The sequence below is a fragment of the Eulemur rufifrons genome, chromosome 7 (assembly GCF_041146395.1).
Source record: "Eulemur rufifrons isolate Redbay chromosome 7, OSU_ERuf_1, whole genome shotgun sequence".
Classification (NCBI taxonomy): domain Eukaryota; kingdom Metazoa; phylum Chordata; class Mammalia; order Primates; family Lemuridae; genus Eulemur; species Eulemur rufifrons.
The window spans coordinates 142,638,313-142,653,778 of record NC_090989.1 but is presented as its reverse complement, the minus strand read 5'-3'; the positions used below and the strand labels follow the sequence as shown (position 1 = coordinate 142,653,778).

At 38.6% G+C, this 15,466-nt stretch overlaps 1 protein-coding gene across 24 annotated transcripts in view; it reads right to left on the bottom strand.

The window, feature by feature from the left end:
* ARPP21 (cAMP regulated phosphoprotein 21) overlaps positions 1-15,466 on the bottom strand; it is a 148,862-nt gene that overhangs the window by 110,878 nt on the left and 22,518 nt on the right. The gene's annotated exons all lie outside the window — the stretch shown is intronic.

The window sequence follows — 15,466 nt, the reverse complement described above, 5'->3', positions numbered from 1 at the left end:
TTTTGTTGTTAGAAATCAGATGGCTTTTGACAGATAAGCAAGCATGCATTTGGGACAAAAATGGACAGCTAATCAACAGTAATTCTACTTTTTCAATTTTGACCAGTTTCGCCGTGGTTACTATAACTAATACTCAGTACTAAATAGAAGTCACCATGTCTTAAAATTAGGATCTATTTAACTAACAAGCCCATTATCCACTATGTTTTAGAATAAATGTTAATGATGGATGGAATTACCAAATGCATTTTGGATTCTGTTTTCCTTTTTCCAAGTTGAATGAAGTTATCAAGGATCACCGCAACCCTTTTGCCTCCTTTTTCTGACCCTCATATTTGTACAGTGGCATATAATCCAGCAGGTGAACGGCAATGCAGTTTTCAAATCTAAGTCTTAGACGCATTATTCCAGCCTCAGTAGGAGGATGCAAGATATAATTCTTTCCACGAAGAGAGAAAGAACAAACTGATGTTCACATAACTAACTCAAAGCGTGAACAGCCTGGATATATGTGTGTGCGTAATTACCAGGACACGTTTTGAAATAGCACTGAGCTCTAAAGTCAGCGAGGTATTATTCTTGCATGCCTGAATCATAAAGTCATCATCTACCAAGATAAAAGAGAATATGGGCATATGGGGATGAGCAGAGTGGAACATATGGATCACAAATATTTTTGTAACTGATTAAAATTGTTCTCTTTGCTAAGAAAGCAGTGCCAGGAAATCAACCTTACTTCAGCTTTCTGTTCACCAAACTAACCTGACTCTTCCACTGCCATTTAATCTTGATCTGTTCCAATTTCTCCCATTTGCACAAATAACCAAAACTATTTTTAACAAATATCTTTTCTTCAACATTTGGTTAATAAATATTCTGGCTAAATTTCAATTGTTCCAGTTGGAAGAACGGAAGAAGAAAGAGAGAGGAAACTATATACAAATGCACAAAATAGAAGTTACTGTAGTTCTTTTAGTGGAAATATTTTAACCACAATTTGGGGGGTAGTATTTAGCAAAATCTGTCAATGGTTTGCAAAACAAGCTATAGGGAAGTGATTAAGAATGCTGTCAGTATTCTTTACTACGAAATAATTACCACCTCAAATTATACTTGTGCTGTTATTTCCTTATCTTACTTTAGAGTTGAAAACAGTAGCAATTAGGATTGTAAGGATAAGAAAAAGAGGGAGAGAGGAGAATGGCCAATGCATATTACCAAATATTCTGTCTTTCGTCACCACCATCAAAATAGGTTGAGTGTGTCTTAATTTTGTGTGTGTGTGTGTGTGTATGTGTGTGTGTTGCATATACTAGTCACTGTGGTACCATGTGGGGAAAGAAAGATCAGAATTTAATTCAAATTCCTGCAGTGATTTAATTCCCAGGGGATATCTAATGGGAAATTAAAGTTGAATTTTATTAGCAAGTTGGGAGAGTCACTTTATTAGTCACTTTCCTCACAATATTTATACTAAAAATTAATACAGTGATGACTAATCTAATCCCAAATCAGTATAGGTGCTTTATGATGAAACAAGAGTCAAGACTTACTTATTTGCACAATTGAAATGTTTCTCCCATATACACTATTTCTTTTTTATCTGGGCACAGTTCTGCAAATGAAAACAACTTGCATACTGTGATGATATTTGTGATTTGTCAATTTGCCACATATAATATATCAATACTGCAGCACCACACAAACCAAGAACACAAGCCATTCTCAAAACACTTATTCTTTTAAAGTTTAAAAAAAGATTTTAAATGCATAAGATTAAGTTTAAAGCAAGTAAAAAAGTAATTAGAATGTCATCCCTTCAGAAATGATAGCAGCAATGGTATTAACAGAGTGTATGATTTTCCCAAAGTGACAAAAAATATCAATGAGAAATTTTCACATAAATTTAATTTTCCAAATAAAATTTTCTCCATATATATATATTTATATTTATAAGAAACACTCCATCAGGAACTTTACCCTTTAATTAAACTCTTTTTGACCAACTTAATGCACAGGCATTCCGTGAGATTCTTGAGCTAACTTGCAAATGCCAAAATTGCTAGAAAACCATTATAGAAGAAAAACATAGGAGGGTATTTAAGAAAAGAAATTTTCAGGTTAGGATTTTAGGGAATAGAAATATTTTATGTGAATATTCTTGCTTAAGCTTTAATCTAAGAGGCTGGCAGTTTATAAATATGTAGTAGCTTGTATGTAGAATCTCACTTTTTCTTCTTTAACTAAAGTAACCTGGATACAAACATGTCCTAGATCAACATTTAGCAGAATCCCAACAATGGAAGGAACTGACACCAAAACTTTGCACGTGAAGAACATCCTTATAATAATCACGAATGCCTTTAAAACTAAGGAAGGTCTGATGTAAGTAAAAGCATCAGGAGAAAGGCCTTGTGCTGGTGTTTCATTTCTTCATTCTTACACCACATAATCATACAAGGCTCTACCACGTGCAAGAATGTTCTATATTATGACATGATATTCATGTGAACTAATGCAATCTCACTTAAAAATCTTTTTTCTTCCAGAGTATGATATGAATAAGCAAATCAATATACATACCTACAGATCAAAGGCAGAAAATGAATGCACAAGAGAAGAAATTGGCATCCTGTTTTACAAAATTTCCTCTGATATACTGATGCACAGACTAGTTCTATGGATATAACCCTCCCCAGTTAGTACTTGACTCACATATCTACTCAGTAAATGCTATCATGATCATCTCTTAGCAGCCTTGCCCTTGGTGAGATACATTGCTATTTATCTATCCAATGTGGACAGCACAAGAATAAAAAGGTTAGGTAGGGGAAATACAATGTTCAGAGAACATCTGCATCTCTACCAGAGTCAATGCATGTGTGGCCACCCATGTGTTCTCACCAACAAAGGGTAAGAGACACTGTTTCTCATTGAAAAAGACAACTCTATAAATCTCTTTGCCCAAAGCTTACTCTGGACATGGTATTGGTACAATACAAACATAAGCCGTCAACAGTCTGCATGGGAGAGCTGGATGGAATGCAGTTGCTGATTGGGAGCTTTGTCTCATCACTGGCCCAGTTTTTACATATTTTTTAACTGCAGATAAGGAGAATATTTTTGACCAAAATCAATATCACAGAGAATGGAGACAATGGCCCTGCTTCCATGTTAGAAAATAAGCCAAGGCTCTGACAACATCAACGCTTATTTTCATTTGACTATGTCACCACTGGGACTAGTCCAAGGACTTTTAAACGGCCTCAACTTCCATAATCTATACAGGCTAATCACCACATTATATTTCCAATATCATTCTTTTAAGAGTGTAGGCATGATTCACCCATACACAGGGTGGTATCATCAACCTCCAGCCAGGTGTGATGTGAACTTGAAAAAAAAATACACAAGTACTCAGAGAACCACAGAGCCACAAAGAACCTTGAGATCAACTGGTTCATCTGGCATTACATCCAATGACTTGGAAAGATCCACAACCACGTCATGGCAGAGATGGGTCACAAACATAGTCATTTTGACTGGGGGTCAGAGTTCTTTACAATAACCTGTGTTCCTAGAGTGATGATTCTGTTAGAAATCTAGACCATGTTCACCTAATCTATGTGATTAATTCCCAGTACATTGCAAAACAGACTCACATATTGCTTTTCACCGGACCGCTATCTTCTTTCCTTGCAAATGAGCCAACAAATACTGCACAGAAACTGTCTGAGTATATCTTCTGATGATGGCATGTGTGTTTCTTCCTTGGTTTTAGCCTCAAAATCACATGGACACATTTGTGTTTCTAGACACTATGCTCAGTCTCTCTTTTTGACAATCCTGAAAGGCCATATGCCATAGCTATGAGAATTTCTTCCTTCCAAACCTAAAACTCATAATACCCATCTTTCCAGAGGCCACACAGGGAATCATGTGACTGCATGATTCCCAAATAAAATGCGCCCAGGTTCTGCAGAAAGACATAATGGATTTTTAATGTGGAACAATTAATTGGAATCTATATTATTGCTGGAACAAGGGTAACATTTAGAAATGAGTGTCTCCCTAGTCTTCAAGCAAAAAGCCAAGATCTCAGACTTGAGGGGTAGCCTTGTCCTTCCAGTGTAACTAAAATAAATTTCCCAGGAACTTATATAACACTGCTGGGATCTTGTGGATAACAATACTACATAACTTTGCTATAACAAAAAATGCTCTTAAATAGCTAGATCTTGCAGGAATCCCACTGAGTTGCACACTCATGCTAGATATTCCTCTCAGTATTACTGTACTAGGATCTCCTATATCAAACAGCAGTATTTCAGAGATAAAAATCCACTGAATGATACTCTTGTTTGAGTATTATTAATCTCACTAGGTGCTGGAACTTCTATGTTCTAAATTCACTTCATTTCAGTTCAATAAAATATTTTAACATTTCTTCTTTATCTGGATGCCAAGAAAATAATCCAGTATTTATTTCCAGTTATTTCTATTGGAGATACTCTGTAACGAAACAAGGATTTAACAAAATGCATATTTTCAACTCTGATTTAAAGGGTTCAAAAATACAAAAATTCATCACAAAGAAAAAAGGCATGTTTTTAGAAAGGCGGGATAAATACTAATTCTAACGATAATCATCATATCTGACATGAACTCCTTTCTTTTTCATTCCTACAAGAAGTGAAAGAAGCATCTGTCGTTTCAAAAACAATGAAACAACAAATGTGATGCAGTTATGGGTGCCAGAGTGGGAGCTTAACGTCTGAGTTATTAAAACCTTTCTCACAGAAATGGAGAAAGGAAGAGACATTTAGATAAAATGAATAAGAGCAAAGAAAAATTGATAAGTTGTTATTTTGTCAGATTTTTGGAATGGCCATAAAAGCCATGTTTTTTCTATATGTAAATTAGGGAAAATAAGAGGTTTCCATGGCTATGACATCTTTGTTTTCCTTTATGTCAATACTTCCTATTTGGTGCCTTAAATGAATATTTCATGCCTTAACGTTGCCTTTTCAGAATTAACATCAGCAAACTCTCATCATTACTAAACCTGATCAAAAGAAATCAACACACAAGTTTAAATTGCCCACCGACAAGTGCAACCCCCTCTCCAACAGCAAAATGAATGAAAGGATGTTGCAGAGGAGCAAAGGAAAGGAAGGGCACATTCCAGAAATAAAAAAGCAAAAGCGATGGCTACAGAAGGTGTGCTCCACTTCCAAAAGGGAGGGAGAGAGGGCAGAGAAAGATTTAGCAGCAACGGATGCACGCTGCCACCCTAAGTATAGCATGTGAAATTTCAGGAACGCAGGAACAAAGGGAGTTTCTGGTTACATAGGGTCGCTCTGGGCTACAGATTTGTGTTAACATCTTGATACCGAGCTTTTTCTATAGGATTCAACAACCACACCAATAAAGCAACAGCTACCTCTTATTGAGTACTTACTACATGAGTAATTTTGGATTGAGTTTTCTACATAGATGATTTCATCTTATCCTCACATCAACTCCACCTATTCACTGCTAGCCTACAGCGGGGAAGACAGCAAGCCGCCTGCTTGTCCTCTCTCTTTGGTGTTAAGTCAGCTGGCTGATGGCTCTTTCAATCACCTAGATTTCCACCCCCGCACCCACTCGGTCTGGTCTTGGCAATGCAGATGAGTCATTCTTTAACAAAGCTCCAAATTTGAATCAAGTAGTAAAAAACATTTTCCTCTTACTATTATGTAAGCTCTAGGGTCGTGGAGATTTTTATCTGTTGTGTCTACCTCCTACCTCTGTGTTAACCCCAATTCTGAGAACAGTGCTGACACATAGTAGGATTTGTTGACTCAGTGAATGAAAGGAAGCTTACAGCTCCACCTGGATGCGAATCAGTGAGCGCTGGGTGACCTTACTATGTTTCTGCTTCCTCCACCTAAAAGCCAAGACATCTAATCACTCTGAGACCTATTAAAATCAGATGTGGCTAGGGTTAAATTTTTCCTTAGATTTAACCAATGCTCCTGGAAGGTACTCAAGGGCAAAAACCATGACATGCTTCTGGAAGTGTGGATCTCAAGAAGGTTTTGATCTGGCTAAGCTCTGGGATGTAATGGGCCTATCCATGTATTGAGCCCCTACTAGGTGGAATATTGTGTGGCCTTCCGGATAGGATACTAGAGAAAGGAAGCAGATGGTGCTTGCTGTGAAGAAGCTACCAAACTAATCAGAGATGCTAACAAAGGGATTTCAGAGCAAAGCAATCCAGAGGGCTAAAGCATATAATATAAACAATATACACCACTGCTCACCTTAGACTGTTCCCTCAAAGTCTTCTTGAAGGCTGGTTTTAAAAAGCAATCTTAAAGAAACTCGAAGACATACGTAACAGAAAACAGGGACAATGGGAAATATGTTCTCATTAAAGATAAAGGGAGAGTGCTGAACTCCTAAAATGAAGATGTCTATGCAGATGAGTGTCTCTAGGTTTGCTCTTCAGACTTTCTGAATTTTTCTGAGAAAGTGATAGCATACATCAAATGCATGATTTATCATAATTAAACTGGCCAGACATCTAGGCCTTGCTCTTATCTTTATGCAACAAGCAGCAGTGTCTCTCCTTCCTCCCAAAGTTGACTTCTTTCAGTCATTATATGAAGTTTCTTCCAAGCGCTCACTTTAACAAAATCCTCACCTAAGTGTTGTCTCTCCCCTTAGGAGGCAGCGCCACCCAGGTCAAGGGCAATGGTGTGTCTGTTACAAAGGGGAGGATAATGTAGCCTCATCACATGTGCCTGCTCTGCCCTCCTTAAGTGCTGGAACCTTTTCCCCCCATTTTGTTTGTCTTCTTTCTCTACACTGCCTAATACAGCGCCACACAAAAGTTCACATTGACACCATTGAAAACACAGTCATGAAAACAAAAAAGCCACTACTGAGATCAACATATTTGATGGAGAAAAACATAAGTATTCAAGAAATAATTCTGACTGTCCTCAGACTCACTGTACTAAGATGCACTTGAAATATACAATATATGAATTCATATTTTGGGGGTAGTAACAATGTGTTGGAATTTCTCCCCACCAGAATTAAATCTCCATAAGCCTATTTAAATGGTAGATGCAAGACAGTAACAACAGAACTACCTGAGAAGGGGTGTGGACGAACTGCAGGAGAGAGGTCCACATTTAGGATCTTACTCACTGCAGAAAGGATGGCAGAACTGTTTCATCTGATGCCTCCTTTCCTGGGAGACAAGGTCAGCAGCCAAGGTGGCAAAAGGAACTATATGGCTTCAGAACGGGACTTCCTTGGGCTGAACAAATGTATGGCATATGAAAGCAAATGTGTAAAAGAACGTCTCTGAGCCTTTATTTCTAAGTCATCAAAAGTTTGGCTTGTATTTGGGCCATACTTTAAATCCAACCATTCTAAAGAAATGTTCCTGTTAAGGAGTGCTGGCACTAGACTCTTAAGTCCCCTGGACGGAGGGCCCTCAGGCCAGTGTATCTGCCGACTGCTGCGTAGCACAGAGCAGGAACACCATGGATACCAGTTTGCTGAGAGGAGAAATGGATACATTCCCGGGAGGAAAACATTTTTGGGAACCTGGAGCAGAATCTGTGTTTTGTCCAGAGCTTGGCCAGAAGGTTATTTCCTACTTAAGCCTTTTGAATTGCTGTGCATCTGTCTTGGGCAGTACTCCAGCTCTGGGGCCATCTGTGGCAATGCTGATTGGACCCCAGATGCCCTGCTTAGAAAGCAACCTAAAGTGAGCATGTGATTGGTCCTCTGAAAGAGAGAGTCTGCAGTTTAAAGCTGGCTGCCACCACCATTCAGCGCTGGCATTGCAATCACATGACCACTCTCTACCTCAAGGGCTGGCATGGCATGATGATGTCACCCCTCCCTAACCTAAGCCTGATTTTATGGAACCTTCTCTCTGTCTCTCTTTTTTCTTTTTAAACAAAACATTCTTGCTTGAAGGGGAAGTTAAGGAGTTAGTTGCATTTAAGACTAAAAGCATTTTCAGGTGAATGTCTTCTACCTGACAGACTCTACTACTTGGGTGCTCCCTGCACAAACCTGCCGACCAGACCCTTCAATCCTTAGAAGCCGGAGTTGAGGAGAAGGGTTGTTTCTTTTTTATAATTTCCCACATCTTAAAATGTTTAATACATTTTAATAATCTTATAAAAATGAAAGCTGGTATAAGTTCTATAAGTTATTAGAACCTGCTAGCATTACTTGTTTCTGAAGAAAGGGGCAAAAGCAGATTCCCAAATCATTCTAAATGAAGGAACTGCCAGGAACTATTGATGATATTTGGAAGGCAAACAGTCAGTCTGAACTTAGGTTATGAAAGATGTTGGTGTGTGGTCCCAAGGCTGAATAGTCCCATGACTACTGAAGGAAGAGTTAAGTGGTGTTTAAGAATTTTCTGAAGATGCCTAATGATGAAGTTGAAGATTTGGGAGCTTTTATTCATGGATTCTATATTACCTAAGCTAAGGGCCTGGAAGGGGCTATTACCTTTGTACATGGCTGGCATGAACAGACAAAATAATCTTAAAGTGCCCTTTTCAGACACTTCAATAGAAGACTGAAGTGCTGGCAGACCCAATGCAAACTGACATTGCAGGGAGGAAGATGTGAAGCTAACACACCCACTTTGATGTCTCTAATGTGCAACCACTTAAAAGTCAAATGTGATGTAGCTTCCCTACAACAAAGTAGAACAACCTGATTCCTGGAATGGGGGCGAAAATATGCTATTACACAAAAGAATAGAAGCACAAGACAGTATGGTTGTTAAAAGTTTTGCAAGAGTGAACACGCAAGCTACAGATGTGGAAATTGGCAGGGTGAAATTATCCAGCAAAGAATTAAGTTTATGATTTGATATATTATGGAAATGAAATATCTGTCAATCTTATATAACACGTAATACTCAGCTTTTGAGCTGTGGGCTTATTTGTGAAAACTTCAAGATTTTAAATGTAGATAAGAAAGGAGAAGTCAGTAGTTGCATTCATAATGTATATCAAAGCACTTTCAGAAGTGGAATTTTTTTGTTGGATACAATCTCTTTCATAAAAACTCCAAGGCCTAAACATGGGGGAAAAAAATTACACAGTGGGAAAAATCACAAGCTCTCTTATTCACAATGATACTTAGGAAGGAGAGGAGGAAGGAAGGAAGGAAGGGAGGGAGGGAAGGAGGAAGGCAGGGAAGGAGGCCCAACTGTCAAAAAGTCTCCTGCAAAATTAATGTGTGAAAGTAGAATGTGGAATATTTGGAGGAATTTATGACGCAGGCTGCAACAAAATTTAATTTTCACAAATAGATTTAAAACTAAGAAAACAAAGAGAGTCATTCATTCCTCATTACTAGCAACTAGCAGACAGAGCATTGTCTATAATTACAGATAAATAGTATGTTAGAAATAGCATTTCCCTGTATTTGTTAAAGCATGGTATATAGGAAAATGTGTTCTACACTTCAAATGATTACACATTTTCACTAAAAAAAAAAAAAAAAAGAAAATATGAAGAAAGTAAAGAACACAATAGGACCCTGTTGCTTCCCAAAAGTCATCGACATGACGACAAGAGAGTAATCTGAATCTAAAAGTACCAAAGAATTCTAAGCACATTTACATAAATGACTATTTTTTGCCTCACCAGGCATTATTAGTATTTTAATTTTAAATAGTTATGTGTGCCTGTGTAATCTGTATAATTTGAATCTTGGCTATTTACAAATGGTAGACCCCAGGTATCTGAAATCCTGTGTGGTCTAAAACTATCCTCACAGCCTGGTAGGTTCTGTTTTTAATTCAGGGAGCACTGGCTCCCTGCTGATAACTCTGTGGCCTGATCAGTCCTATGGGGCTTGGGCATGCCCACAGATGCCAATTCCACGTCTGGCCATGACTGCTCTAAACTCCAGTGACCCCAGCAAGAGCAAGGGGAAGATAGCATGCCAGCCAGCACAACACACCAGCTATTTGCACCACTGAAGATCCCCTGGGCTCACCACAGTGCTGAACTTAAGGCGACTCTGCAAAACTGAAAACAAATGCTGCCCATCCAAATACTAAAAATGCTGATTTTCAGGCTCTTATTTTTTATTTTATTTTATGAATAGATATATGGTTCCACACACTTCTATGTTTACAACTACTCTTCCTCTAAAGTGGACAAAAACAAAGTCAGAAATGATACCTTACAAAGTAACAAAACGGTTCTGAAAAAGAAACATTGTCAATCTTCTGAGAAGGAAATTTGTGTTCTTCATGAGTTCCTTTTTTTTTTTTCTTTTTCTTTTCTTTGTTATTAAGGAAGAAAGTGCTGCAGGTGATGTTCAAGTGTCAAAGACTCTATACGCTGTTGTCAAAATGTCTGCTCCATTGCTGACTTCCAAAGAACATTATTTTGGAGTGATGCTGTACCAAGGCCATTGCAAAATTTCATTATAAATTAAGTTGTCATGCATTATAATCCCCTTTCAGACTAGATTACATTTTCCTTTAATTAACTAGAAGGACTCTTACATGTCTTTTTCTCTTCTTTTAATCCAGCACCTCTGCAAAATGCATTAAGAAGTGAGCAAAGCTACCAACAGAGCCCAGATTTTAAGGGTCACTGCAAAAAGAACTGCTGTTTCTTGAAGAAAAATTTGTAAGTTATTTATCCTTTTCTCACACAAATTATACAAAAACAAGGAATATCCTCATTTTTATTGTACCAAAACACCCAGTAGAGTGCCTGGCATTCAGTAATTATTTGATGAATTACCTATTGAATGAATGAATAAAGAAATGTAACCAGTCATGAGAGTATGGCACCTAATAATAATGCAAAACCACCATGGTCTCAATCTCAGACTAACAATTAGTTCCCCATTATCATTATCACTCCCAGAAATCATGCCGGTTAAGAAAACTAGTTTTACTACAGTGCAATTAGATGTTTTACACAAAAATAAAATTAAATACTAATATACATAGGGTAAAATTTAAAACGATTTTAATATGTCTATTGGATATTCACTCTGCCTGACATTATTCTGATTAAAGAACATGGGATAAAAGGATTAACCCTTAAATAGTCACATTTTAGAGTGGAGGAAGCTGAGCTACAGACACATGAAGTGTCACATCCAAGATTTCACTCTAGAAAGGGGTGGGGCAGAGGTCAAATTCTGGCAGACTGGTTCCAGGACTTCAATTTTATCCATACGCTTTTGAAATGCGTGAGGCTAACAGTCTCCGCGTGCCTGTCAATAAATAATAAAGGCATGCCAGTGTGATGCCAGTGTGATGCCAGCGGCGATGCAGGTGGACAGTCGAGGGCATATGCCTACTCTAGTCTGTCCAGATCTTCTCAAATAAGCCTGTTTTATATTCAGAAAAAGTAAGCATAAAGATTGCGAAGGGACTAAAAAATAATGAATGAATTCAAATGCTTCTTTGCAGCGTTAATCACACTGTGAAGCATGTTTGTGGTTGCAATGTAATTATCCATCTAATCAGAAAATAGGAAAGTAAAGACAATGAAAAGAATTGTTAATAAAACTAAAATTAAAGAATAAGTACATCTAATCAGCTGTGCAATAAAAGGAATTTAGTCTATGAAAAGGCACGTTTTAAATAAATGTCAAAGACAAAACTGAGAAAAACCACACACAACCAAATAATTTAACAGAATGTTAAAAAACTATTTTAATAATGCCAAAAGAATCTCAAGGCTAATTAAATAAACATTTAAATTATCATAAAATATGTTTTGTGCTTCGAATAAATATCAAAATCAAAACAACTCGAATTCATTAAAAACAAAGTCAAGAATAATTCTAAGTATGCCTGGGCTGAAATGTCTTAAGAATTCAAGGATACTTTTTGTGTGGAGCCATTGACTGGAAAATTTTGTGTTAAGCTTACTTCCCTCTATAAAAAGCCAATAAAAAATTTCAGGAAAAATTAAGAGGAGATCCTGTAACTTCCTGAAAAGAAACCAGATTCCCTTCTGCTTAGTAGGTTTAGATTCAGTGAAAGTTACATAGGGGACATATGTAGTCATTTGTAGCATTCTTCGTATACACTGTCTATTGATCCCCATTACTGAGCAGCCCCTAAATAGGTTGGTCACTTTGAGTCAGCTCCTGCCTGCAGCCACTGTTCTTTGAGGGGAAAGGTTGGAGTTGAGGGTCTGAGGAGGTGGGCAAAGACCAGCGGAGTGATCGCACAATGAGCAACGACCTGACTACTTTAGAAACCACAACAACACACACATCCTATCATTTTTCCTTTTAAAACCATTAATGAACAGGATAAATGTTATCCTACATACACTTATTAAGTACCTTGGTGGGAACATTACAAAGATGAATAGAATACAGCCCTGCCCTCCAGGAGATCTGAGGAGGAAGTTGTATTAATTCTTTAAAAAATTGAGTGGGGTTCATTAAGTAGCTCTTCATCAGCAGGAGTGCTTTTGAATAGGAGGATGGGTTCATGAACTCATGCGATATTTAACTAGAGAATTTTTTTCTTGTTTCTCAAACATAGGAAATGACTAAATCCAGAACACTTTATATAATCTTTTGCCTCCAAATGGATCTGTTTATATTATGTAAAACAACTCTATGGTAAGTCATTTTAAAAGACTATCCACTAAAGCAATGTAGAAATAGATACGTAAGAGTGTGTGTGTGTGTGTGTGTGTGTGATCTAAGTATACATTTTGATTCTATAGTGTGTCTATGTATAGCATTTTGCTCAGAACTTTTCACTTCTTCAGTTTTTTTTACTTCAAAAAACAAGCTCTCATAATTTGATCTGAGAGGTTTATTTTTTTGTTATCATATTTTTTTTTTAAAAAAGCTGAGCCCCAGGACAAATGTGTTGTCCAGAATCACATATCTATATAAGCAAAAGCCATACAAAAACGAGGACTCAGTTCTTACTGCTAGTCCGGTATTCTTTCCAAGCAGTTTTTGTGCATATGTGCACAAATACAAATATAAAACAAGATGTGCTTCTACTAACTCATACATTCTGAGTTAGGATAGTGCCCTCAGATTTATCTTTTACAATAATTCCCTTAAGATCTACATGTTCATCAGTCCCCAAAGGAGTGAAAGGTCTTTTTTTTTTTCAGGTGACCCAAATTTTTTCATGTAATTTGAATGTTGGAGAAATATTACTTAAAATAGTCCACACACACACACACACACACACACACACACAATAGCAGGTGGGTTAAGTCACTCAGAATGTGCAAGTGACACTCCTTGGAAGCCCCTCCCCAAATGCCAGATCAGGTCACATAGCAGCCTGGAGTTGGTTCCAGCTCAGAGAACAGAGTAGCAGCTGCTGGGAGTTGGCTGCAGCTCAAGTCTCAGCTGTATTCTTGGCCTTCTGCCTCCTCCAGGCACTTACTAGGGGCGTGTGACCAAGGAAACAGCTGAGCCCCCATCTCAAAGAGGAACCGCAACTGCTGCAACCCCCCCACCACCTGCACAGGAGCCAAACAACCAACAAATTCCTGCTCAATTCAAAGGGGTAACATGGACTGCTGATTCACTCCTGGGAGGACCAGGGCTCTTCATGCCAGGGACAGAGCCCAGCAAAGGCATTGCCTAACAGGGCTGGGACGTCATGATGAATGCTTTGGCAGAGCCACTTGGGGATTTGAACTGGTGGGGAATCAGAAATGGTAGAACAGAGGTTACCAGACGCCGGGGAGATGGGGGATGTGTGTTGGGGAGAGAGGTTGGTGAACAGGTACCTAGTTACAGTTAGTGGGGCATTCTATTGCACAGTCAGGTGACTATAGTTAACCACAGTGTAGTGTATATTTCAAAATAGGTAGAATAAAAGGTTCGGATATTCTCACCACAAAGAAATAGTAAGTGTTTGAGATGATGGATATACCAATTTCCCTGGATATACCACTACACATTGTATATTCATATCAAAACATCACACTGTACCCCATAAATATGTGAAATTATTGTGTCAATTAAAAACAAAATCAAATTTAAAAAATAAATAATTTAGAAATTCAAGTTCTAGGGTTCTAGCAAGATTCCAAACATTGCTTTAAATATTCTCTGCAGAATTTTTTAAAGATACTCCTTTCCTACACAGAAATTTTGATTTTGGTTTTATATTGAGCTGAAAAATTGCCAACAGCACAGAAGGCTAGACAAATCACTTCCATGTGCATTAATTTCCGGGAGGCCCCTCAGTTACACAACATAGTTACAAAAATGAAGCAAACATGTTAAATATACTGTACCTTTCTTGGCCTGTGACACAGGGCATGGCCTTCTTGGGTGCCATGGAACATTAAGACAGCCTCAGGCGTCAGCACACATTGCAGGTTCAAATCCAATTCCCACGGCCCAGCTGCCGAGCCGGGGCAGTGGAAATGTGAGTGGATGGCCATGCACTACTCCAAAGGACCGCAGGGGTAGGCATGCCACTTCCCAGAACCACGGCTCTGACAGCTTCAACTGCACTCACGTCAGCGCTATTAAGAGACATTCGTGACTTCAAACATTGTGAAATCTCACCCCGCTCTGAGGGCACATCAGTCCAGATCTGTCTGATCAACACAGGAGGCTGTGCTTTATGCTATTAAAAAATTCCTCTGGAGCAACAAGTGCAAAATGTGGATGCTCCATGATGTGTACATGAGGATTTGTTACACAATTGTCTGTGTCTGTGCACATTTTTTAAATTTCCATAATAAAAGTTCAACATATACCAATTTCTCTGAGATTAAATCACTGTCACATGCAAATACTATGCACCCAAACTGGGCTTCAGTCCAAGTGGGAGACATTGTGATTTGTAGGTGATTGATTATTATTTCCAGGGAGAATGTGAGAGGTTTGAAAACTTCCCATAGATTACACCTTCTTTGAAAAGCTGACCCACATCTAGTAAAGGCTTTATTCCCTAGCAGCAATGCACAATTTTTATTCAACTCTGGGGTGGGCACTGATATACATTTGCTCTAGAGTATCAAGGAATATCTGTTGTTAATTTTTTACCTTTCTGGTAGACCTCAGGTGGTGGACACAATTCTCCCTTCAAGGACTTGTTGCCTCTTGAAGGATTTTCTCAGCTGCAGATTGCTGAGTCACCGCAGGCCACACTCTTTCCTGGGGTAGTCCACATCCAGTAACCCCACAACTGATCAAGGGGGACTGTATGGCCTGGCATCTCAACCCTGTCTAGGACACTCTGAAGGCCATTCCAGCTGCAGAGCTTCCTGCAGGGTTAGCTGGAGCTGTCCCCATCCTCTGGCCTGAACTGTGGCTCTCCTTCTCCCTCTGCCCACTCCTCCCCCACTCCCTGGTGTTTACCTCCCTGGATGTTTACCAGACTCTTCTTGGCAAACATCCTGCACACTAAACTCTATGTCGGAGTCTGCCTCCCAGAAGCCCACCT